The following is a 26,035-nucleotide window of genomic DNA, read 5'->3' as shown; positions in this document are numbered from 1 at the left end:
AGCAGTAAGATGATTTTGGACAAGGCGTTCAGCTACCTTCTCACATATGGAACTTAGTATGTAGCACCAGTCTACCCCAGGAATTACTGGGAAATCGCTGGATTGAGCTTGGAGGCACTAGTCTTGTGTGCCGGCAGATTCCAGTTACCTCTCCCAACACTTCGGTGAAGCAGCGAGCCTAGGCCTTTTGGAAGCGAAAGGTAGCTGCAGGCAGGAGGTAGGGTTACAGGCCATAAGCTCAACTCTCAGAAGTGGGTATGCATGGGAAGCAGATGTATGCTACCCACTCGGACATGCGAGTGGGAACCTAGCTACACTCTGATGAAGAAGGACTTTGGAAATCGCTGTATTCAACTCAGATACACGTGGGTTCAGGCACAACGATTCCACATGCTTTTCTCACAACCTTTCCCTGCCACTAACATGAGGACGTTAGCAGCTCCTTCTACATTCAAGCAGGATGCGGGAGGGTTGTGCCCTGTCCTTAGCTCTCACAGGGAAGCATGCCTTGAAGCCAGCTGTCAACTCGCTGCATTCTTATGGCAGGGTGAAGGTAGCAGTATTCTGAGACAGGAGGTTCCCAGATTACCACTCTACTGCACCTGGAGATACCCTCCAGGTCTGCATTGTTAACTTGCGTCTCAGAAGCCTCTGGCAAACGTCTCTGGTGAAGACGTGCGAAACACACTCTGCAGACCGTGTGGAACTGTGAGGGACTGGGGGTGAGCTCAACTCTCAGAAGTAAGATGTTTTTGGTCAAGGCGTTCAACTACCTACTCACGTATGGAACTTAGTATGTAGCACCAGTCTACCCCAGGAATTACTAGGAACTCGATTGATTGAGCTTGGAGGCACTCGTCTTGTGTGCCGGGAGATTCCAGTTACCTCTCCCAACACTTGCGTCAAGCAGCGAGCCTAGGCCTTTTGGAAGCGAAAGGTAGCGGCAGGCAGGATGTAGGGTTACAGGCCATGAGCTCAACTCTCAGAAGTGTGTATGCATGGGAGGCAGATGTCTGCTACCCACTCGGACATGGGAGTTGGAACCTAGCTACACTCCTATTGAACAAGGATGTTGGAAATCGCTGTATTCATCTCAGATACACGGGAGTTCAGGCCCAATGCTTACACATGCTTTTCCCACAACCTATCCCGGCCACTAACATAAGGAGGTTAGCAGGTACGTCTACAGTCAGGCAGGATGCGGGAGGGTTCTGCCCTGTCCTCAGCTCTCACAAGGAAGCATGCCTAGAAGCCAGCTCTCAACTAGCTGCATTCTTATGACAGTGTGAAGGTAGCAGTATTCTGAGTAAGGAGGTTCTTAGATTGCCACTCTCCGGCACCTGGAGATACCCTCCAGGTCTGCATTGTTAACTTGCGTCTCAGAGGCCTCTGGCAAAAGTCTCTGGTGAAGACGTGGGAAACTCACTCTGCAGGCAGTGTGGAACTGTGAGGGACTGAGGGTGAGCTCAACTCTCAGCAGTAAGATGATTTTGGACAAGGCGTTCAGCTACCTTCTCACATATGGAACTTAGTATGTAGCACCAGTCTACCCCAGGAATTACTGGGAAATCGCTGGATTGAGCTTGGAGGCACTAGTCTTGTGTGCCGGCAGATTCCAGTTACCTCTCCCAACACTTCGGTGAAGCAGCGAGCCTAGGCCTTTTGGAAGCGAAAGGTAGCTGCAGGCAGGAGGTAGGGTTACAGGCCATAAGCTCAACTCTCAGAAGTGGGTATGCATGGGAAGCAGATGTATGCTACCCACTCGGACATGCGAGTGGGAACCTAGCTACACTCTGATGAAGAAGGACTTTGGAAATCGCTGTATTCAACTCAGATACACGTGGGTTCAGGCACAACGATTCCACATGCTTTTCTCACAACCTTTCCCTGCCACTAACATGAGGACGTTAGCAGCTCCTTCTACAGTCAAGCAGGATGCGGGAGGGTTGTGCCCTGTCCTTAGCTCTCACAGGGAAGCATGCCTTGAAGCCAGCTGTCAACTAGCTGCATTCTTATGGCAGGCTGAAGGTAGCAGTATTCTGAGACAGGAGGTTCCCAGATTACCACTCTACTGCACCTGGAGATACCCTCCAGGTCTGCATTGTTAACTTGCGTCTCAGAAGCCTCTGGCAAACGTCTCTGGTGAAGACGTGCGAAACTCACTCTGCAGACAGTGTGGAACTGTGAGGGACTGTGGGTGAGCTCAACTCTCAGAAGTAAGATGTTTTTGGTCAAGGCGTTCAACTACCTACTCACGTATGGAACTTAGTATGTAGCACCAGTCTACCCCAGGAATTATTAGGAACTTGCTTGATTGAGCTTGGAGGCACTCGTCTTGTGTGCCGGGAGATTCCAGTTACCTCTCCCAACACTTGCGTCAAGCAGCGAGCCTAGGCCTTTTGGAAGCGAAAGGTAGCGGCAGGCAGGATGTAGGGTTACAGGCCATGAGCTCAACTCTCAGAAGTGTGTATGCATGGGAGGCAGATGTCTGCTACCCACTCGGACATGGGAGTTGGAACCTAGCTACACTCCTATTGAAGAAGGATGTTGGAAATCGCTGTATTCATCTCAGATACACGGGAGTTCAGGCCCAATGCTTACACATGCTTTTCCCACAACCTATCCCGGCCACTAACATAAGGAGGTTAGCAGGTACGTCTACAGTCAGGCAGGATGCGGGAGGGTTCTGCCCTGTCCTCAGCTCTCACAAGGAAGCATGCCTAGAAGCCAGCTCTCAACTAGCTGCATTCTTATGACAGTGTGAAGGTAGCAGTATTCTGAGTAAGGAGGTTCTTAGATTGCTACTCTCCGGCACCTGGAGATACCCTCCAGGTCTGCATTGTTAACTTGCGTCTCAGAGGCCTCTGGCAAAAGTCTCTGGTGAAGACGTGGGAAACTCACTCTGCAGGCAGTGTGGAACTGTGAGGGACTGAGGGTGAGCTCAACTCTCAGCAGTAAGATGATTTTGGACAAGGCGTTCAGCTACCTTCTCACATATGGAACTTAGTATGTAGCACCAGTCTACCCCAGGAATTACTGGGAAATCGCTGGATTGAGCTTGGAGGCACTAGTCTTGTGTGCCGGCAGATTCCAGTTACCTCTCCCAACACTTCGGTGAAGCAGCGAGCCTAGGCCTTTTGGAAGCGAAAGGTAGCTGCAGGCAGGAGGTAGGGTTACAGGCCATAAGCTCAACTCTCAGAAGTGGGTATGCATGGGAAGCAGATGTATGCTACCCACTCGGACATGCGAGTGGGAACCTAGCTACACTCTGATGAAGAAGGACTTTGGAAATCGCTGTATTCAACTCAGATACACGTGGGTTCAGGCACAACGATTCCACATGCTTTTCTCACAACCTTTCCCTGCCACTAACATGAGGACGTTAGCAGCTCCTTCTACATTCAAGCAGGATGCGGGAGGGTTGTGCCCTGTCCTTAGCTCTCACAGGGAAGCATGCCTTGAAGCCAGCTGTCAACTCGCTGCATTCTTATGGCAGGGTGAAGGTAGCAGTATTCTGAGACAGGAGGTTCCCAGATTACCACTCTACTGCACCTGGAGATACCCTCCAGGTCTGCATTGTTAACTTGCGTCTCAGAAGCCTCTGGCAAACGTCTCTGGTGAAGACGTGCGAAACACACTCTGCAGACAGTGTGGAACTGTGAGGGACTGGGGGTGAGCTCAACTCTCAGAAGTAAGATGTTTTTGGTCAAGGCGTTCAACTACCTACTCACGTATGGAACTTAGTATGTAGCACCAGTCTACCCCAGGAATTACTAGGAACTCGATTGATTGAGCTTGGAGGCACTCGTCTTGTGTGCCGGGAGATTCCAGTTACCTCTCCCAACACTTGCGTCAAGCAGCGAGCCTAGGCCTTTTGGAAGCGAAAGGTAGCGGCAGGCAGGATGTAGGGTTACAGGCCATGAGCTCAACTCTCAGAAGTGTGTATGCATGGGAGGCAGATGTCTGCTACCCACTCGGACATGGGAGTTGGAACCTAGCTACACTCCTATTGAAGAAGGATGTTGGAAATCGCTGTATTCATCTCAGATACACGGGAGTTCAGGCCCAATGCTTACACATGCTTTTCCCACAACCTATCCCGGCCACTAACATAAGGAGGTTAGCAGGTACGTCTACAGTCAGGCAGGATGCGGGAGGGTTCTGCCCTGTCCTCAGCTCTCACAAGGAAGCATGCCTAGAAGCCAGCTCTCAACTAGCTGCATTCTTATGACAGTGTGAAGGTAGCAGTATTCTGAGTAAGGAGGTTCTTAGATTGCCACTCTCCGGCACCTGGAGATACCCTCCAGGTCTGCATTGTTAACTTGCGTCTCAGAGGCCTCTGGCAAAAGTCTCTGGTGAAGACGTGGGAAACTCACTCTGCAGGCAGTGTGGAACTGTGAGGGACTGAGGGTGAGCTCAACTCTCAGCAGTAAGATGATTTTGGACAAGGCGTTCAGCTACCTTCTCACATATGGAACTTAGTATGTAGCACCAGTCTACCCCAGGAATTACTGGGAAATCGCTGGATTGAGCTTGGAGGCACTAGTCTTGTGTGCCGGCAGATTCCAGTTACCTCTCCCAACACTTCGGTGAAGCAGCGAGCCTAGGCCTTTTGGAAGCGAAAGGTAGCTGCAGGCAGGAGGTAGGGTTACAGGCCATAAGCTCAACTCTCAGAAGTGGGTATGCATGGGAAGCAGATGTATGCTACCCACTCGGACATGCGAGTGGGAACCTAGCTACACTCTGATGAAGAAGGACTTTGGAAATCGCTGTATTCAACTCAGATACACGTGGGTTCAGGCACAACGATTCCACATGCTTTTCTCACAACCTTTCCCTGCCACTAACATGAGGACGTTAGCAGCTCCTTCTACAGTCAAGCAGGATGCGGGAGGGTTGTGCCCTGTCCTTAGCTCTCACAGGGAAGCATGCCTTGAAGCCAGCTGTCAACTAGCTGCATTCTTATGGCAGGGTGAAGGTAGCAGTATTCTGAGACAGGAGGTTCCCAGATTACCACTCTACTGCACCTGGAGATACCCTCCAGGTCTGCATTGTTAACTTGCGTCTCAGAAGCCTCTGGCAAACGTCTCTGGTGAAGACGTGCGAAACTCACTCTGCAGACAGTGTGGAACTGTGAGGGACTGTGGGTGAGCTCAACTCTCAGAAGTAAGATGTTTTTGGTCAAGGCGTTCAACTACCTACTCACGTATGGAACTTAGTATGTAGCACCAGTCTACCCCAGGAATTACTAGGAAATCGCTTGATTGAGCTTGGAGGCACTCGTCTTGTGTGCCGGGAGATTCCAGTTACCTCTCCCAACACTTGCGTCAAGCAGCGAGCCTAGGCCTTTTGGAAGCGAAAGGTAGCGACAGGCAGGATGTAGGGTTACAGGCCATGAGCTCAACTCTCAGAAGTGTGTATGCATGGGAGGCAGATGTCTGCTACCCACTTGGACATGGGAGTTGGAACCTAGCTACACTCCTATTGAAGAAGGATGTTGGAAATCGCTGTATTCATCTCAGATACACGGGAGTTCAGGCCCAATGCTTACACATGCTTTTCCCACAACCTATCCCGGCCACTAACATAAGGAGGTTAGCAGGTACGTCTACAGTCAGGCAGGATGCGGGAGGGTTCTGCCCTGTCCTCAGCTCTCACAAGGAAGCATGCCTAGAAGCCAGCTCTCAACTAGCTGCATTCTTATGACAGTGTGAAGGTAGCAGTATTCTGAGTAAGGAGGTTCTTAGATTGCCACTCTCCGGCACCTGGAGATACCCTCCAGGTCTGCATTGTTAACTTGCGTCTCAGAGGCCTCTGGCAAAAGTCTCTGGTGAAGACGTGGGAAACTCACTCTGCAGGCAGTGTGGAACTGTGAGGGACTGAGGGTGAGCTCAACTCTCAGCAGTAAGATGATTTTGGACAAGGCGTTCAGCTACCTTCTCACATATGGAACTTAGTATGTAGCACCAGTCTACCCCAGGAATTACTGGGAAATCGCTGGATTGAGCTTGGAGGCACTAGTCTTGTGTGCCGGCAGATTCCAGTTACCTCTCCCAACACTTCGGTGAAGCAGCGAGCCTAGGCCTTTTGGAAGCGAAAGGTAGCTGCAGGCAGGAGGTAGGGTTACAGGCCATAAGCTCAACTCTCAGAAGTGGGTATGCATGGGAAGCAGATGTATGCTACCCACTCGGACATGCGAGTGGGAACCTAGCTACACTCTCATGAAGAAGGACTTTGGAAATCGCTGTATTCAACTCAGATACACGTGGGTTCAGGCACAACGATTCCACATGCTTTTCTCACAACCTTTCCCTGCCACTAACATGAGGACGTTAGCAGCTCCTTCTACAGTCAAGCAGGATGCGGGAGGGTTGTGCCCTGTCCTTAGCTCTCACAGGGAAGCATGCCTTGAAGCCAGCTGTCAACTAGCTGCATTCTTATGGCAGGGTGAAGGTAGCAGTATTCTGAGACAGGAGGTTCCCAGATTACCACTCTACTGCACCTGGAGATACCCTCCAGGTCTGCATTGTTAACTTGCGTCTCAGAAGCCTCTGGCAAACGTCTCTGGTGAAGACGTGCGAAACTCACTCTGCAGACAGTGTGGAACTGTGAGGGACTGTGGGTGAGCTCAACTCTCAGAAGTAAGATGTTTTTGGTCAAGGCGTTCAACTACCTACTCACGTATGGAACTTAGTGTGTAGCACCAGTCTACCCCAGGAATTACTAGGAACTCGCTTGATTGAGCTTGGAGGCACTCGTCTTGTGTGCCGGGAGATTCCAGTTACCTCTCCCAACACTTGCGTCAAGCAGCGAGCCTAGGCCTTTTGGAAGCGAAAGGTAGCGGCAGGCAGGATGTAGGGTTACAGGCCATGAGCTCAACTCTCAGAAGTGTGTATGCATGGGAGGCAGATGTCTGCTACCCACTCGGACATGGGAGTTGGAACCTAGCTACACTCCTATTGAAGAAGGATGTTGGAAATCGCTGTATTCATCTCAGATACACGGGAGTTCAGGCCCAATGCTTACACATGCTTTTCCCACAACCTATCCCGGCCACTAACATAAGGAGGTTAGCAGGTACCTCTACAGTCAGGCAGGATGCGGGAGGGTTCTGCCCTGTCCTCAGCTCTCACAAGGAAGCATGCCTAGAAGCCAGCTCTCAACTAGCTGCATTCTTATGACAGTGTGAAGGTAGCAGTATTCTGAGTAAGGAGGTTCTTAGATTGCCACTCTCCGGCACCTGGAGATACCCTCCAGGTCTGCATTGTTAACTTGCGTCTCAGAGGCCTCTGGCAAAAGTCTCTGGTGAAGACGTGGGAAACTCACTCTGCAGGCAGTGTGGAACTGTGAGGGACTGAGGGTGAGCTCAACTCTCAGCAGTAAGATGATTTTGGACAAGGCGTTCAGCTACCTTCTCACATATGGAACTTAGTATGTAGCACCAGTCTACCCCAGGAATTACTGGGAAATCGCTGGATTGAGCTTGGAGGCACTAGTCTTGTGTGCCGGCAGATTCCAGTTACCTCTCCCAACACTTCGGTGAAGCAGCGAGCCTAGGCCTTTTGGAAGCGAAAGGTAGCTGCAGGCAGGAGGTAGGGTTACAGGCCATAAGCTCAACTCTCAGAAGTGGGTATGCATGGGAAGCAGATGTATGCTACCCACTCGGACATGCGAGTGGGAACCTAGCTACACTCTGATGAAGAAGGACTTTGGAAATCGCTGTATTCAACTCAGATACACGTGGGTTCAGGCACAACGATTCCACATGCTTTTCTCACAACCTTTCCCTGCCACTAACATGAGGACGTTAGCAGCTCCTTCTACAGTCAAGCAGGATGCGGGAGGGTTGTGCCCTGTCCTTAGCTCTCACAGGGAAGCATGCCTTGAAGCCAGCTGTCAACTAGCTGCATTCTTATGGCAGGCTGAAGGTAGCAGTATTCTGAGACAGGAGGTTCCCAGATTACCACTCTACTGCACCTGGAGATACCCTCCAGGTCTGCATTGTTAACTTGCGTCTCAGAAGCCTCTGGCAAACGTCTCTGGTGAAGACGTGCGAAACTCACTCTGCAGACAGTGTGGAACTGTGAGGGACTGTGGGTGAGCTCAACTCTCAGAAGTAAGATGTTTTTGGTCAAGGCGTTCAACTACCTACTCACGTATGGAACTTAGTATGTAGCACCAGTCTACCCCAGGAATTATTAGGAACTTGCTTGATTGAGCTTGGAGGCACTCGTCTTGTGTGCCGGGAGATTCCAGTTACCTCTCCCAACACTTGCGTCAAGCAGCGAGCCTAGGCCTTTTGGAAGCGAAAGGTAGCGGCAGGCAGGATGTAGGGTTACAGGCCATGAGCTCAACTCTCAGAAGTGTGTATGCATGGGAGGCAGATGTCTGCTACCCACTCGGACATGGGAGTTGGAACCTAGCTACACTCCTATTGAAGAAGGATGTTGGAAATCGCTGTATTCATCTCAGATACACGGGAGTTCAGGCCCAATGCTTACACATGCTTTTCCCACAACCTATCCCGGCCACTAACATAAGGAGGTTAGCAGGTACGTCTACAGTCAGGCAGGATGCGGGAGGGTTCTGCCCTGTCCTCAGCTCTCACAAGGAAGCATGCCTAGAAGCCAGCTCTCAACTAGCTGCATTCTTATGACAGTGTGAAGGTAGCAGTATTCTGAGTAAGGAGGTTCTTAGATTGCCACTCTCCGGCACCTGGAGATACCCTCCAGGTCTGCATTGTTAACTTGCGTCTCAGAGGCCTCTGGCAAAAGTCTCTGGTGAAGACGTGGGAAACTCACTCTGCAGGCAGTGTGGAACTGTGACGGACTGAGGGTGAGCTCAACTCTCAGCAGTAAGACGATTTTGGACAAGGCGTTCAGCTACCTTCTCACATATGGAACTTAGTATGTAGCACCAGTCTACCCCAGGAATTACTGGGAAATCGCTGGATTGAGCTTGGAGGCACTAGTCTTGTGTGCCGGCAGATTCCAGTTACCTCTCCCAACACTTCGGTGAAGCAGCGAGCCTAGGCCTTTTGGAAGCGAAAGGTAGCTGCAGGCAGGAGGTAGGGTTACAGGCCATAAGCTCAACTCTCAGAAGTGGGTATGCATGGGAAGCAGATGTATGCTACCCACTCGGACATGCGTGTGGGAACCTAGCTACACTCTGATGAAGAAGGACTTTGGAAATCGCTGTATTCAACTCAGATACACGTGGGTTCAGGCACAACGATTCCACATGCTTTTCTCACAACCTTTCCCTGCCACTAACATGAGGACGTTAGCAGCTCCTTCTACAGTCAAGCAGGATGCGGGAGGGTTGTGCCCTGTCCTTAGCTCTCACAGGGAAGTATGCCTTGAAGCCAGCTGTCAACTAGCTGCATTCTTATGGCAGGGTGAAGGTAGCAGTATTCTGAGACAGGAGGTTCCCAGATTACCACTCTACTGCACCTGGAGATACCCTCCAGGTCTGCATTGTTAACTTGCGTCTCAGAAGCCTCTGGCAAACGTCTCTGGTGAAGACGTGCGAAACTCACTCTGCAGACAGTGTGGAACTGTGAGGGACTGTGGGTGAGCTCAACTCTCAGAAGTAAGATGTTTTTGGTCAAGGCGTTCAACTACCTACTCACGTATGGAACTTAGTGTGTAGCACCAGTCTACCCCAGGAATTACTAGGAACTCGCTTGATTGAGCTTGGAGGCACTCGTCTTGTGTGCCGGGAGATTCCAGTTACCTCTCCCAACACTTGCGTCAAGCAGCGAGCCTAGGCCTTTTGGAAGCGAAAGGTAGCGGCAGGCAGGATGTAGGGTTACAGGCCATGAGCTCAACTCTCAGAAGTGTGTATGCATGGGAGGCAGATGTCTGCTACCCACTCGGACATGGGAGTTGGAACCTAGCTACACTCCTTTTTTTTTTTTTTTTTTTTTTTTTTATTTTTTTTTTTAAGATTTTTTTTTTATTTATTTATTCATGATAGTCACAGAGAGAGAGAGAGAGAGGCAGAGACACAGGCAGAGGGAGAAGCAGGCTCCATGCACCGGGAGCCCGATGTGGGACTCGATCCCGGGTCTCCAGGATCGCGCCCTGGGCCAAAGGCAGGCGCCAAACCGCTGCGCCACCCAGGGATCCCCCTAGCTACACTCCTATTGAAGAAGGATGTTGGAAATCGCTGTATTCATCTCAGATACACGGGAGTTCAGGCCCAATGCTTACACATGCTTTTCCCACAACCTATCCCGGCCACTAACATAAGGAGGTTAGCAGGTACCTCTACAGTCAGGCAGGATGCGGGAGGGTTCTGCCCTGTCCTCAGCTCTCACAAGGAAGCATGCCTAGAAGCCAGCTCTCAACTAGCTGCATTCTTATGACAGTGTGAAGGTAGCAGTATTCTGAGTAAGGAGGTTCTTAGATTGCCACTCTCCGGCACCTGGAGATACCCTCCAGGTCTGCATTGTTAACTTGCGTCTCAGAGGCCTCTGGCAAAAGTCTCTGGTGAAGACGTGGGAAACTCACTCTGCAGGCAGTGTGGAACTGTGAGGGACTGAGGGTGAGCTTAACTCTCAGCAGTAAGACGATTTTGGACAAGGCGTTCAGCTACCTTCTCACATATGGAACTTAGTATGTAGCACCAGTCTACCCCAGGAATTACTGGGAAATCGCTGGATTGAGCTTGGAGGCACTAGTCTTGTGTGCCGGCAGATTCCAGTTACCTCTCCCAACACTTCGGTGAAGCAGCGAGCCTAGGCCTTTTGGAAGCGAAAGGTAGCTGCAGGCAGGAGGTAGGGTTACAGGCCATAAGCTCAACTCTCAGAAGTGGGTATGCATGGGAAGCAGATGTATGCTACCCACTCGGACATGCGAGTGGGAACCTAGCTACACTCTGATGAAGAAGGACTTTGGAAATCGCTGTATTCAACTCAGATACACGTGGGTTCAGGCACAACGATTCCACATGCTTTTCTCACAACCTTTCCCTGCCACTAACATGAGGACGTTAGCAGCTCCTTCTACAGTCAAGCAGGATGCGGGAGGGTTGTGCCCTGTCCTTAGCTCTCACAGGGAAGCATGCCTTGAAGCCACTTGTCAACTAGCTGCATTCTTATGGCAGGGTGAAGGTAGCAGTATTCTGAGACAGGAGGTTCCCAGATTACCACTCTACTGCACCTGGAGATACCCTCCAGGTCTGCATTGTTAACTTGCGTCTCATAGCCTCTGTCAAACGTCTCTGGTGAAGATGTGCGAAACTCACTCTGCAGGCAGTGTGGAACTGTGAGGGACTGAGGGTGAGCTCAACTCTCAGAAGTAAGATGATTTTGGACAAGGCGTTCAGCTACCTTCTCACATATGGAACTTAGTATGTAACACCAGTCTACCCCAGGAATTACTGCGAAATCGCTGGATTGAGCTTGGAGGCACTAGTCTTGTGTGCCGGGAGATTCCAGTTACCTCTCCCAACACTTCGGTGAAGCAGCGAGCCTAGGCCTTTTGGAAGCAAAAGGTAGCTGCAGGCAGGAGGTAGGGTTACAGGCCATAAGCTCAACTCTCAGAAGTGGGTATGCATGGGAGGCAGATGTATGCTACCCACTCGGACATGCGAGTGGGAACCTAGCTACAGTCTGATGAAGAAGGACTTTGGAAATCGCTGTATTCAACTCAGATACACGTGGGTCCAGGCACAACGATTCCACATGCTTTTCTCACAACCTTTCCCTGCCACTAACATGAGGACGTTAGCAGCTCCTTCTACAGTCAAGCAGGATGCGGGAGGGTTGTGCCCTGTCCTTAGCTCTCACAGGGAAGCATGCCTTGAAGCCAGCTGTCAACTAGCTGCATTCTTATGGCAGGGTGAAGGTAGCAGTATTCTGAGACAGGAGGTTCCCAGATTACCACTCTACTGCACCTGGAGATACCCTCCAGGTCTGCATTGTTAACTTGCGTCTCAGAGGCCTCTGGCAAAAGTCTCTGGTGAAGACGTGGGAAACTCACTCTGCAGGCAGTGTGGAACTGTGAGGGACTGAGGGTGAGCTTAACTCTCAGCAGTAAGACGATTTTGGGCAAGGCGTTCAGCTACCTTCTCACATATGGAACTTAGTATGTAGCACCAGTCTACCCCAGGAATTACTGGGAAATCGCTGGATTGAGCTTGGAGGCACTAGTCTTGTGTGCCGGCAGATTCCAGTTACCTCTCCCAACACTTCGGTGAAGCAGCGAGCCTAGGCCTTTTGGAAGCGAAAGGTAGCTGCAGGCAGGAGGTAGGGTTACAGGCCATAAGCTCAACTCTCAGAAGTGGGTATGCATGGGAAGCAGATGTATGCTACCCACTCGGACATGCGAGTGGGAACCTAGCTACACTCTGATGAAGAAGGACTTTGGAAATCGCTGTATTCAACTCAGATACACGTGGGTTCAGGCACAACGATTCCACATGCTTTTCTCACAACCTTTCCCTGCCACTAAAATGAGGACGTTAGCAGCTCCTTCTACAGTCAAGCAGGATGCGGGAGGGTTGTGCCCTGTCCTTAGCTCTCACAGGGAAGCATGCCTTGAAGCCAGCTGTCAACTAGCTGCATTCTTATGGCAGGGTGAAGGTAGCAGTATTCTGAGACAGGAGGTTCCCAGATTACCACTCTACTGCACCTGGAGATACCCTCCAGGTCTGCATTGTTAACTTGCGTCTCATAGCCTCTGACAAACGTCTCTGGTGAAGTTGTGCGAAACTCACTCTGCAGGCAGTGTGGAACTGTGAGGGACTGAGGGTGAGCTTAACTCTCAGCAGTAAGATGATTTTGGACAAGGCGTTCAGCTACCTTCTCACATATGGAACTTAGTATGTAACACCAGTCTACCCCAGGAATTACTGGGAAATCGCTGTATTGAGCTTGGAGGCACTAGTCTTGTGTGCCGGGAGATTCCAGTTACCTCTCCCAACACTTCGGTGAAGCAGCGAGCCTAGGCCTTTTGGAAGCGAAAGGTAGCGGCAGGCAGGATGTAGGGTTACAGGCCATGAGCTCAACTCTCAGAAGTGTGTATGCATGGGAGGCAGATGTCTGCTACCCACTCGGACATGGGAGTTGGAACCTAGCTACACTCCTATTGAAGAAGGATGTTGGAAATCGCTGTATTCATCTCAGATACACGGGAGTTCAGGCCCAATGCTTACACATGCTTTTCCCACAACCTATCCCGGCCACTAACATAAGGAGGTTAGCAGGTACCTCTACAGTCAGGCAGGATGCGGGAGGGTTCTGCCCTGTCCTCAGCTCTCACAAGGAAGCATGCCTAGAAGCCAGCTCTCAACTAGCTGCATTCTTATGACAGTGTGAAGGTAGCAGTATTCTGAGTAAGGAGGTTCTTAGATTGCCACTCTCCGGCACCTGGAGATACCCTCCAGGTCTGCATTGTTAACTTGCGTCTCAGAGGCCTCTGGCAAAAGTCTCTGGTGAAGACGTGGGAAACTCACTCTGCAGGCAGTGTGGAACTGTGAGGGACTGAGGGTGAGCTTAACTCTCAGCAGTAAGATGATTTTGGACAAGGCGTTCAGCTACCTTCTCACATATGGAACTTAGTATGTAGCACCAGTCTACCCCAGGAATTACTGGGAAATCGCTGGATTGAGCTTGGAGGCACTAGTCTTGTGTGCCGGCAGATTCCAGTTACCTCTCCCAACACTTCGGTGAAGCAGCGAGCCTAGGCCTTTTGGAAGCGAAAGGTAGCTGCAGGCAGGAGGTAGGGTTACAGGCCATAAGCTCAACTCTCAGAAGTGGGTATGCATGGGAAGCAGATGTATGCTACCCACTCGGACATGCGAGTGGGAACCTAGCTACACTCTGATGAAGAAGGACTTTGGAAATCGCTGTATTCAACTCAGATACACGTGGGTTCAGGCACAACGATTCCACATGCTTTTCTCACAACCTTTCCCTGCCACTAACATGAGGACGTTAGCAGCTCCTTCTACAGTCAAGCAGGATGCGGGAGGGTTGTGCCCTGTCCTTAGCTCTCACAGGGAAGCATGCCTTGAAGCCACTTGTCAACTAGCTGCATTCTTATGGCAGGGTGAAGGTAGCAGTATTCTGAGACAGGAGGTTCCCAGATTACCACTCTACTGCACCTGGAGATACCCTCCAGGTCTGCATTGTTAACTTGCGTCTCAGAAGCCTCTGGCAAACGTCTCTGGTGAAGACGTGCGAAACTCACTCTGCAGACAGTGTGGAACTGTGAGGGACTGTGGGTGAGCTCAACTCTCAGAAGTAAGATGTTTTTGGACAAGGCGTTCAACTACCTACTCACGTATGGAACTTAGTATGTAGCACCAGTCTACCCCAGGAATTACTAGGAAATCGCTTGATTGAGCTTGGAGGCACTCGTCTTGTGTGCCGGGAGATTCCAGTTACCTCTCCCAACACTTGCGTCAAGCAGCGAGCCTAGGCCTTTTGGAAGCGAAAGGTAGCGGCAGGCAGGATGTAGGGTTACAGGCCATGAGCTCAACTCTCAGAAGTGTGTATGCATGGGAGGCAGATGTCTGCTACCCACTCGGACATGGGAGTTGGAACCTAGCTACACTCCTATTGAAGAAGGATGTTGGAAATCGCTGTATTCATCTCAGATACACGGGAGTTCAGGCCCAATGCTTACACATGCTTTTCCCACAACCTATCCCGGCCACTAACATAAGGAGGTTAGCAGGTACGTCTACAGTCAGGCAGGATGCGGGAGGGTTCTGCCCTGTCCTCAGCTCTCACAAGGAAGCATGCCTAGAAGCCAGCTCTCAACTAGCTGCATTCTTATGACAGTGTGAAGGTAGCAGTATTCTGAGTAAGGAGGTTCTTAGATTGCCACTCTCCGGCACCTGGAGATACCCTCCAGGTCTGCATTGTTAACTTGCGTCTCAGAGGCCTCTGGCAAAAGTCTCTGGTGAAGACGTGGGAAACTCACTCTGCAGGCAGTGTGGAACTGTGAGGGACTGAGGGTGAGCTCAACTCTCAGCAGTAAGATGATTTTGGACAAGGCGTTCAGCTACCTTCTCACATATGGAACTTAGTATGTAGCACCAGTCTACCCCAGGAATTACTGGGAAATCGCTGGATTGAGCTTGGAGGCACTAGTCTTGTGTGCCGGCAGATTCCAGTTACCTCTCCCAACACTTCGGTGAAGCAGCGAGCCTAGGCCTTTTGGAAGCGAAAGGTAGCTGCAGGCAGGAGGTAGGGTTACAGGCCATAAGCTCAACTCTCAGAAGTGGGTATGCATGGGAAGCAGATGTATGCTACCCACTCGGACATGCGAGTGGGAACCTAGCTACACTCTGATGAAGAAGGACTTTGGAAATCGCTGTATTCAACTCAGATACACGTGGGTTCAGGCACAACGATTCCACATGCTTTTCTCACAACCTTTCCCTGCCACTAACATGAGGACGTTAGCAGCTCCTTCTACAGTCAAGCAGGATGCGGGAGGGTTGTGCCCTGTCCTTAGCTCTCACAGGGAAGCATGCCTTGAAGCCACTTGTCAACTAGCTGCATTCTTATGGCAGGGTGAAGGTAGCAGTATTCTGAGACAGGAGGTTCCCAGATTACCACTCTACTGCACCTGGAGATACCCTCCAGGTCTGCATTGTTAACTTGCGTCTCAGAAGCCTCTGGCAAACGTCTCTGGTGAAGACGTGCGAAACTCACTCTGCAGACAGTGTGGAACTGTGAGGGACTGTGGGTGAGCTCAACTCTCAGAAGTAAGATGTTTTTGGTCAAGGCGTTCAACTACCTACTCACGTATGGAACTTAGTATGTAGCACCAGTCTACCCCAGGAATTACTAGGAAATCGCTTGATTGAGCTTGGAGGCACTCGTCTTGTGTGCCGGGAGATTCCAGTTACCTCTCCCAACACTTGCGTCAAGCAGCGAGCCTAGGCCTTTTGGAAGCGAAAGGTAGCGGCAGGCAGGATGTAGGGTTACAGGCCATGAGCTCAACTCTCAGAAGTGTGTATGCATGGGAGGCAGATGTCTGCTACCCACTCGGACATGGGAGTTGGAACCTAGCTACACTCCTATTGAAGAAGGATGTTGGAAATCGCTGTATTCATCTCAGATACACGGGAGTTCAGGCCCAATGCTTACACATGCTTTTCCCACAACCTATCCCGGCCACTAACATAAGGAGGTTAGCAGGTACGTCTACAGTCAGGCAGGATGCGGGAGGGTTCTGCCCTGTCCTCAGCTCTCACAAGGAAGCATGCCTAGAAGCCAGCTCTCAACTAGCTGCATTCTTATGACAGTGTGAAGGTAGCAGTATTCTGAGTAAGGAGGTTCTTAGATTGCCACTCTCCGGCACCTGGAGATACCCTCCAGGTCTGCATTGTTAACTTGCGTCTCAGAGGCCTCTGGCAAAAGTCTCTGGTGAAGACGTGGGAAACTCACTCTGCAGGCAGTGTGGAACTGTGAGGGACTGAGGGTGAGCTCAACTCTCAGCAGTAAGACGATTTTGGACAAGGCGTTCAGCTACCTTCTCACATATGGAACTTAGTATGTAGCACCAGTCTACCCCAGGAATTACTGGGAAATCGCTGGATTGAGCTTGGAGGCACTAGTCTTGTGTGCCGGCAGATTCCAGTTACCTCTCCCAACACTTCGGTGAAGCAGCGAGCCTAGGCCTTTTGGAATCGAAAGGTAGCTGCAGGCAGGAGGTAGGGTTACAGGCCATAAGCTCAACTCTCAGAAGTGGGTATGCATGGGAAGCAGATGTATGCTACCCACTCGGACATGCGTGTGGGAACCTAGCTACACTCTGATGAAGAAGGACTTTGGAAATCGCTGTATTCAACTCAGATACACGTGGGTTCAGGCACAACGATTCCACATGCTTTTCTCACAACCTTTCCCTGCCACTAACATGAGGACGTTAGCAGCTCCTTCTACAGTCAAGCAGGATGCGGGAGGGTTGTGCCCTGTCCTTAGCTCTCACAGGGAAGTATGCCTTGAAGCCAGCTGTCAACTAGCTGCATTCTTATGGCAGGGTGAAGGTAGCAGTATTCTGAGACAGGAGGTTCCCAGATTACCACTCTACTGCACCTGGAGATACCCTCCAGGTCTGCATTGTTAACTTGCGTCTCAGAAGCCTCTGGCAAACGTCTCTGGTGAAGACGTGCGAAACTCACTCTGCAGACAGTGTGGAACTGTGAGGGACTGTGGGTGAGCTCAACTCTCAGAAGTAAGATGTTTTTGGTCAAGGCGTTCAACTACCTACTCACGTATGGAACTTAGTGTGTAGCACCAGTCTACCCCAGGAATTACTAGGAACTCGCTTGATTGAGCTTGGAGGCACTCGTCTTGTGTGCCGGGAGATTCCAGTTACCTCTCCCAACACTTGCGTCAAGCAGCGAGCCTAGGCCTTTTGGAAGCGAAAGGTAGCGGCAGGCAGGATGTAGGGTTACAGGCCATGAGCTCAACTCTCAGAAGTGTGTATGCATGGGAGGCAGATGTCTGCTACCCACTCGGACATGGGAGTTGGAACCTAGCTACACTCCTTTTTTTTTTTTTTTATTTTTTTTTATTTTTTTTTTTAAGATTTTTTTTTATTTATTTATTCATGATAGTCACAGAGAGAGAGAGAGAGAGGCAGAGACACAGGCAGAGGGAGAAGCAGGCTCCATGCACCGGGAGCCCGATGTGGGACTCGATCCCGGGTCTCCAGGATCGCGCCCTGGGCCAAAGGCAGGCGCCAAACCGCTGCGCCACCCAGGGATCCCCCTAGCTACACTCCTATTGAAGAAGGATGTTGGAAATCGCTGTATTCATCTCAGATACACGGGAGTTCAGGCCCAATGCTTACACATGCTTTTCCCACAACCTATCCCGGCCACTAACATAAGGAGGTTAGCAGGTACGTCTACAGTCAGGCAGGATGCGGGAGGGTTCTGCCCTGTCCTCAGCTCTCACAAGGAAGCATGCCTAGAAGCCAGCTCTCAACTAGCTGCATTCTTATGACAGTGTGAAGGTAGCAGTATTCTGAGTAAGGAGGTTCTTAGATTGCTACTCTCCGGCACCTGGAGATACCCTCCAGGTCTGCATTGTTAACTTGCGTCTCAGAGGCCTCTGGCAAAAGTCTCTGGTGAAGACGTGGGAAACTCACTCTGCAGGCAGTGTGGAACTGTGAGGGACTGAGGGTGAGCTCAACTCTCAGCAGTAAGATGATTTTGGACAAGGCGTTCAGCTACCTTCTCACATATGGAACTTAGTATGTAGCACCAGTCTACCCCAGGAATTACTGGGAAATCGCTGGATTGAGCTTGGAGGCACTAGTCTTGTGTGCCGGCAGATTCCAGTTACCTCTCCCAACACTTCGGTGAAGCAGCGAGCCTAGGCCTTTTGGAAGCGAAAGGTAGCTGCAGGCAGGAGGTAGGGTTACAGGCCATAAGCTCAACTCTCAGAAGTGGGTATGCATGGGAAGCAGATGTATGCTACCCACTCGGACATGCGAGTGGGAACCTAGCTACACTCTGATGAAGAAGGACTTTGGAAATCGCTGTATTCAACTCAGATACACGTGGGTTCAGGCACAACGATTCCACATGCTTTTCTCACAACCTTTCCCTGCCACTAACATGAGGACGTTAGCAGCTCCTTCTACAGTCAAGCAGGATGCGGGAGGGTTGTGCCCTGTCCTTAGCTCTCACAGGGAAGAATGCCTTGAAGCCACTTGTCAACTAGCTGCATTCTTATGGCAGGGTGAAGGTAGCAGTATTCTGAGACAGGAGGTTCCCAGATTACCACTCTACTGCACCTGGAGATACCCTCCAGGTCTGCATTGTTAACTTGCGTCTCATAGCCTCTGGCAAACATCTCTGGTGAAGATGTGCGAAACTCACTCTGCAGGCAGTGTGGAACTGTGAGGGACTGAGGGTGAGCTCAACTCTCAGAAGTAAGATGATTTTGGACAAGGCGTTCAGCTACCTTCTCACATATGGAACTTAGTATGTAACACCAGTCTACCCCAGGAATTACTGGGAAATCGCTGGATTGAGCTTGGAGGCACTAGTCTTGTGTGCCGGGAGATTCCAGTTACCTCTCCCAACACTTCGGTGAAGCAGCGAGCCTAGGCCTTTTGGAAGCGAAAGGTAGCGGCAGGCAGGATGTAGGGTTACAGGCCATGAGCTCAACTCTCAGAAGTGTGTATGCATGGGAGGCAGATGTCTGCTACCCACTCGGACATGGGAGTTGGAACCTAGCTACACTCCTATTGAAGAAGGATGTTGGAAATCGCTGTATTCATCTCAGATACACGGGAGTTCAGGCCCAATGCTTACACATGCTTTTCCCACAACCTATCCCGGCCACTAACATAAGGAGGTTAGCAGGTACGTCTACAGTCAGGCAGGATGCGGGAGGGTTCTGCCCTGTCCTCAGCTCTCACAAGGAAGCATGCCTAGAAGCCAGCTCTCAACTAGCTGCATTCTTATGACAGTGTGAAGGTAGCAGTATTCTCAGTAAGGAGGTTCTTAGATTGCCACTCTCCGGCACCTGGAGATACCCTCCAGGTCTGCATTGTTAACTTGCGTCTCAGAGGCCTCTGGCAAAAGTCTCTGGTGAAGACGTGGGAAACTCACTCTGCAGGCAGTGTGGAACTGTGAGGGACTGAGGGTGAGCTCAACTCTCAGCAGTAAGATGATTTTGGACAAGGCGTTCAGCTACCTTCTCACATATGGAACTTAGTATGTAGCACCAGTCTACCCCAGGAATTACTGGGAAATCGCTGGATTGAGCTTGGAGGCACTAGTCTTGTGTGCCGGCAGATTCCAGTTACCTCTCCCAACACTTCGGTGAAGCAGCGAGCCTAGGCCTTTTGGAAGCGAAAGGTAGCTGCAGGCAGGAGGTAGGGTTACAGGCCATAAGCTCAACTCTCAGAAGTGGGTATGCATGGGAAGCAGATGTATGCTACCCACTCGGACATGCGAGTGGGAACCTAGCTACACTCTGATGAAGAAGGACTTTGGAAATCGCTGTATTCAACTCAGATACACGTGGGTTCAGGCACAACGATTCCACATGCTTTTCTCACAACCTTTCCCTGCCACTAACATGAGGACGTTAGCAGCTCCTTCTACAGTCAAGCAGGATGCGGGAGGGTTGTGCCCTGTCCTTAGCTCTCACAGGGAAGCATGCCTTGAAGCCAGCTGTCAACTAGCTGCATTCTTATGGCAGGGTGAAGGTAGCAGTATTCTGAGACAGGAGGTTCCCAGATTACCACTCTACTGCACCTGGAGATACCCTCCAGGTCTGCATTGTTAACTTGCGTCTCAGAGGCCTCTGGCAAAAGTCTCTGGTGAAGACGTGTGAAACTCACTCTGCAGGCAGTGTGGAACTGTGAGGGACTGAGGGTGAGCTCAACTCTCAGTAGTAAGATGATTTTGGACAAGGCGTTCAGCTACCTTCTCGCATATGGAACTTAGTATGTAGCACCAGTCTACCCCAGGAATTAGTGGGAAATCGCTGGATTGAGCCTGGAGGCACTAGTCTTGTGTGCCGGGAGATTCCAGTTACCTCTCCCAACACTTCGGTGAAGCAGCGAGCCTTGGCCTTTTGGAAGCGAAATGTAGCTGCAGGCAGGAGGTAGGGTTACAGGCCATAAGCTCAACTCTCAGAAGTGGGTATGCATGGGAGGCAGATGTCTGCTCCCCACTCGGACATGCGAGTGGGAACCTAGCTACACTCTGATGAAGAAGGACTTTGGAAATCGCTGTATTCAACTCAGATACACGTGGATTCAGGGACAACGATTCCACAGGCTTTTCTCACAACCTTTCCCTGCCACTAACATGAGGACGTTAGCAGCTCCTTCTACAGTCAAGCAGGATGCGGGAGGGTTGTGCCCTGTCCTTAGCTCTCACAGGGAAGCATGCTTTGAAGCCAGCTGTCAACTAGCTGCATTCTTATGGCAGGGTGAAGGTAGCAGTATTCTGAGACAGGAGGTTCCCAGATTACCACTCTACTGCACCTGGAGATACCCTCCAGGTCTGCATTGTTAACTTGCGTCTCAGAAGCCTCTGGCAAACGTCTCTGGTGAAGACGTGCGAAACACACTCTGCAGACAGTGTGGAACTGTGAGGGACTGGGGGTGAGCTCAACTCTCAGAAGTAAGATGTTTTTGGTCAAGGCGTTCAACTACCTACTCACGTATGGAACTTAGTATGTAGCACCAGTCTACCCCAGGAATTACTAGGAACTCGATTGATTGAGCTTGGAGGCACTCGTCTTGTGTGCCGGGAGATTCCAGTTACGTCTCCCAACACTTGCGTCAAGCAGCGAGCCTAGGCCTTTTGGAAGCGAAAGGTAGCGACAGGCAGGATGTAGGGTTACAGGCCATGAGCTCAACTCTCAGAAGTGTGTATGCATGGGAGGCAGATGTCTGCTACCCACTCGGACATGGGAGTTGGAACCTAGCTACACTCCTATTGAAGAAGGATGTTGGAAATCGCTGTATTCATCTCAGATACACGGGAGTTCAGGCCCAATGCTTACACATGCTTTTCCCACAACCTATCCCGGCCACTAACATAAGGAGGTTAGCAGGTACGTCTACAGTCAGGCAGGATGCGGGAGGGTTCTGCCCTGTCCTCAGCTCTCACAAGGAAGCATGCCTAGAAGCCAGCTCTCAACTAGCTGCATTCTTATGACAGTGTGAAGGTAGCAGTATTCTGAGTAAGGAGGTTCTTAGATTGCCACTCTCCGGCACCTGGAGATACCCTCCAGGTCTGCATTGTTAACTTGCGTCTCAGAGGCCTCTGGCAAACGTCTCTGGTGAAGACGTGGGAAACTCACTCTGCAGGCAGTGTGGAACTGTGAGGGACTGAGGGTGAGCTCAACTCTCAGCAGTAAGATGATTTTGGACAAGGCGTTCAGCTACCTTCTCACATATGGAACTTAGTATGTAGCACCAGTCTACCCCAGGAATTACTGGGAAATCGCTGGATTGAGCTTGGAGGCACTAGTCTTGTGTGCCGGCAGATTCCAGTTACCTCTCCCAACACTTCGGTGAAGCAGCGAGCCTAGGCCTTTTGGAAGCGAAAGGTAGCTGCAGGCAGGAGGTAGGGTTACAGGCCATAAGCTCAACTCTCAGAAGTGGGTATGCATGGGAAGCAGATGTATGCTACCCACTCGGACATGCGAGTGGGAACCTAGCTACACTCTGATGAAGAAGGACTTTGGAAATCGCTGTATTCAACTCAGATACACGTGGGTTCAGGCACAACGATTCCACATGCTTTTCTCACAACCTTTCCCTGCCACTAACATGAGGACGTTAGCAGCTCCTTCTACAGTCAAGCAGGATGCGGGAGGGTTGTGCCCTGTCCTTAGCTCTCACAGGGAAGCATGCCTTGAAGCCACTTGTCAACTAGCTGCATTCTTATGGCAGGGTGAAGGTAGCAGTATTCTGAGACAGGAGGTTCCCAGATTACCACTCTACTGCACCTGGAGATACCCTCCAGGTCTGCATTGTTAACTTGCGTCTCAGAAGCCTCTGGCAAACGTCTCTGGTGAAGACGTGCGAAACTCACTCTGCAGACAGTGTGGAACTGTGAGGGACTGTGGGTGAGCTCAACTCTCAGAAGTAAGATGTTTTTGGTCAAGGCGTTCAACTACCTACTCACGTATGGAACTTAGTATGTAGCACCAGTCTACCCCAGGAATTACTAGGAACTCGCTTGATTGAGCTTGGAGGCACTCGTCTTGTGTGCCGGGAGATTCCAGTTACCTCTCCCAACACTTGCGTCAAGCAGCGAGCCTAGGCCTTTTGGAAGCGAAAGGTAGCGGCAGGCAGGATGTAGGGTTACAGGCCATGAGCTCAACTCTCAGAAGTGTGTATGCATGGGAGGCAGATGTCTGCTACCCACTCGGACATGGGAGTTGGAACCTAGCTACACTCCTATTGAAGAAGGATGTTGGAAATCGCTGTATTCATCTCAGATACACGGGAGTTCAGGCCCAATGCTTACACATGCTTTTCCCACAACCTATCCCGGCCACTAACATAAGGAGGTTAGCAGGTACGTCTACAGTCAGGCAGGATGCGGGAGGGTTCTGCCCTGTCCTCAGTTCTCACAAGGAAGCATGCCTAGAAGCCAGCTCTCAACTAGCTGCATTCTTATGACAGTGTGAAGGTAGCAGTATTCTGAGTAAGGAGGTTCTTAGATTGCCACTCTCCGGCACCTGGAGATACCCTCCAGGTCTGCATTGTTAACTTGCGTCTCAGAGGCCTCTGGCAAAAGTCTCTGGTGAAGACGTGGGAAACTCACTCTGCAGGCAGTGTGGAACTGTGAGGGACTGAGGGTGAGCTCAACTCTCAGCAGTAAGACGATTTTGGACAAGGCGTTCAGCTACCTTCTCACATATGGAACTTAGTATGTAGCACCAGTCTACCCCAGGAATTACTGGGAAATCGCTGGATTGAGCTTGGAGGCACTAGTCTTGTGTGCCGGCAGATTCCAGTTACCTCTCCCAACACTTCGGTGAAGCAGCGAGCCTAGGCCTTTTGGAAGCGAAAGGTAGCTGCAGGCAGGAGGTAGGGTTACAGGCCATAAGCTCAACTCTCAGAAGTGGGTATGCATGGGAAGCAGATGTATGCTACCCACTCGGACATGCGTGTGGGAACCTAGCTACACTCTGATGAAGAAGGACTTTGGAAATCGCTGTATTCAACTCAGATACACGTGGGTTCAGGCACAACGATTCCACATGCTTTTCTCACAACCTTTCCCTGCCACTAACATGAGGACGTTAGCAGCTCCTTCTACAGTCAAGCAGGATGCGGGAGGGTTGTGCCCTGTCCTTAGCTCTCACAGGGAAGTATGCCTTGAAGACAGCTGTCAACTAGCTGCATTCTTATGGCAGGGTGAAGGTAGCAGTATTCTGAGACAGGAGGTTCCCAGATTACCACTCTACTGCACCTGGAGATACCCTCCAGGTCTGCATTGTTAACTTGCGTCTCAGAAGCCTCTGGCAAACGTCTCTGGTGAAGACGTGCGAAACTCACTCTGCAGACAGTGTGGAACTGTGAGGGACTGTGGGTGAGCTCAACTCTCAGAAGTAAGATGTTTTTGGTCAAGGCGTTCAACTACCTACTCACGTATGGAACTTAGTGTGTAGCACCAGTCTACCCCAGGAATTACTAGGAACTCGCTTGATTGAGCTTGGAGGCACTCGTCTTGTGTGCCGGGAGATTCCAGTTACCTCTCCCAACACTTGCGTCAAGCAGCGAGCCTAGGCCTTTTGGAAGCGAAAGGTAGCGGGAGGCAGGATGTAGGGTTACAGGCCATGAGCTCAACTCTCAGAAGTGTGTATGCATGGGAGGCAGATGTCTGCTACCCACTCGGACATGGGAGTTGGAACCTAGCTACACTCCTTTTTTTTTTTTTTTTATTTTTTTTTATTTTTTTTTTTAAGATTTTTTTTTTATTTATTTATTCATGATAGTCACAGAGAGAGAGAGAGAGAGGCAGAGACACAGGCAGAGGGAGAAGCAGGCTCCATGCACCGGGAGCCCGATGTGGGACTCGATCCCGGGTCTCCAGGATCGCGCCCTGGGCCAAAGGCAGGCGCCAAACCGCTGCGCCACCCAGGGATCCCCCTAGCTACACTCCTATTGAAGAAGGATGTTGGAAATCGCTGTATTCATCTCAGATACACGGGAGTTCAGGCCCAATGCTTACACATGCTTTTCCCACAACCTATCCCGGCCACTAACATAAGGAGGTTAGCAGGTACCTCTACAGTCAGGCAGGATGCGGGAGGGTTCTGCCCTGTCCTCAGCTCTCACAAGGAAGCATGCCTAGAAGCCAGCTCTCAACTAGCTGCATTCTTATGACAGTGTGAAGGTAGCAGTATTCTGAGTAAGGAGGTTCTTAGATTGCCACTCTCCGGCACCTGGAGATACCCTCCAGGTCTGCATTGTTAACTTGCGTCTCAGAGGCCTCTGGCAAAAGTCTCTGGTGAAGACGTGGGAAACTCACTCTGCAGGCAGTGTGGAACTGTGAGGGACTGAGGGTGAGCTTAACTCTCAGCAGTAAGACGATTTTGGACAAGGCGTTCAGCTACCTTCTCACATATGGAACTTAGTATGTAGCACCAGTCTACCCCAGGAATTACTGGGAAATCGCTGGATTGAGCTTGGAGGCACTAGTCTTGTGTGCCGGCAGATTCCAGTTACCTCTCCCAACACTTCGGTGAAGCAGCGAGCCTAGGCCTTTTGGAAGCGAAAGGTAGCTGCAGGCAGGAGGTAGGGTTACAGGCCATAAGCTCAACTCTCAGAAGTGGGTATGCATGGGAAGCAGATGTATGCTACCCACTCGGACATGCGAGTGGGAACCTAGCTACACTCTGATGAAGAAGGACTTTGGAAATCGCTGTATTCAACTCAGATACACGTGGGTTCAGGCACAACGATTCCACATGCTTTTCTCACAACCTTTCCCTGCCACTAACATGAGGACGTTAGCAGCTCCTTCTACAGTCAAGCAGGATGCGGGAGGGTTGTGCCCTGTCCTTAGCTCTCACAGGGAAGCATGCCTTGAAGCCACTTGTCAACTAGCTGCATTCTTATGGCAGGGTGAAGGTAGCAGTATTCTGAGACAGGAGGTTCCCAGATTACCACTCTACTGCACCTGGAGATACCCTCCAGGTCTGCATTGTTAACTTGCGTCTCATAGCCTCTGTCAAACGTCTCTGGTGAAGATGTGCGAAACTCACTCTGCAGGCAGTGTGGAACTGTGAGGGACTGAGGGTGAGCTCAACTCTCAGAAGTAAGATGATTTTGGACAAGGCGTTCAGCTACCTTCTCACATATGGAACTTAGTATGTAACACCAGTCTACCCCAGGAATTACTGCGAAATCGCTGGATTGAGCTTGGAGGCACTAGTCTTGTGTGCCGGGAGATTCCAGTTACCTCTCCCAACACTTCGGTGAAGCAGCGAGCCTAGGCCTTTTGGAAGCAAAAGGTAGCTGCAGGCAGGAGGTAGGGTTACAGGCCATAAGCTCAACTCTCAGAAGTG

This window comes from Canis lupus, chromosome 13 (assembly GCF_048164855.1).
Source record: "Canis lupus baileyi chromosome 13, mCanLup2.hap1, whole genome shotgun sequence".
Lineage (NCBI taxonomy): Eukaryota > Metazoa > Chordata > Mammalia > Carnivora > Canidae > Canis > Canis lupus.
This window is presented reverse-complemented; position numbering follows the sequence as displayed.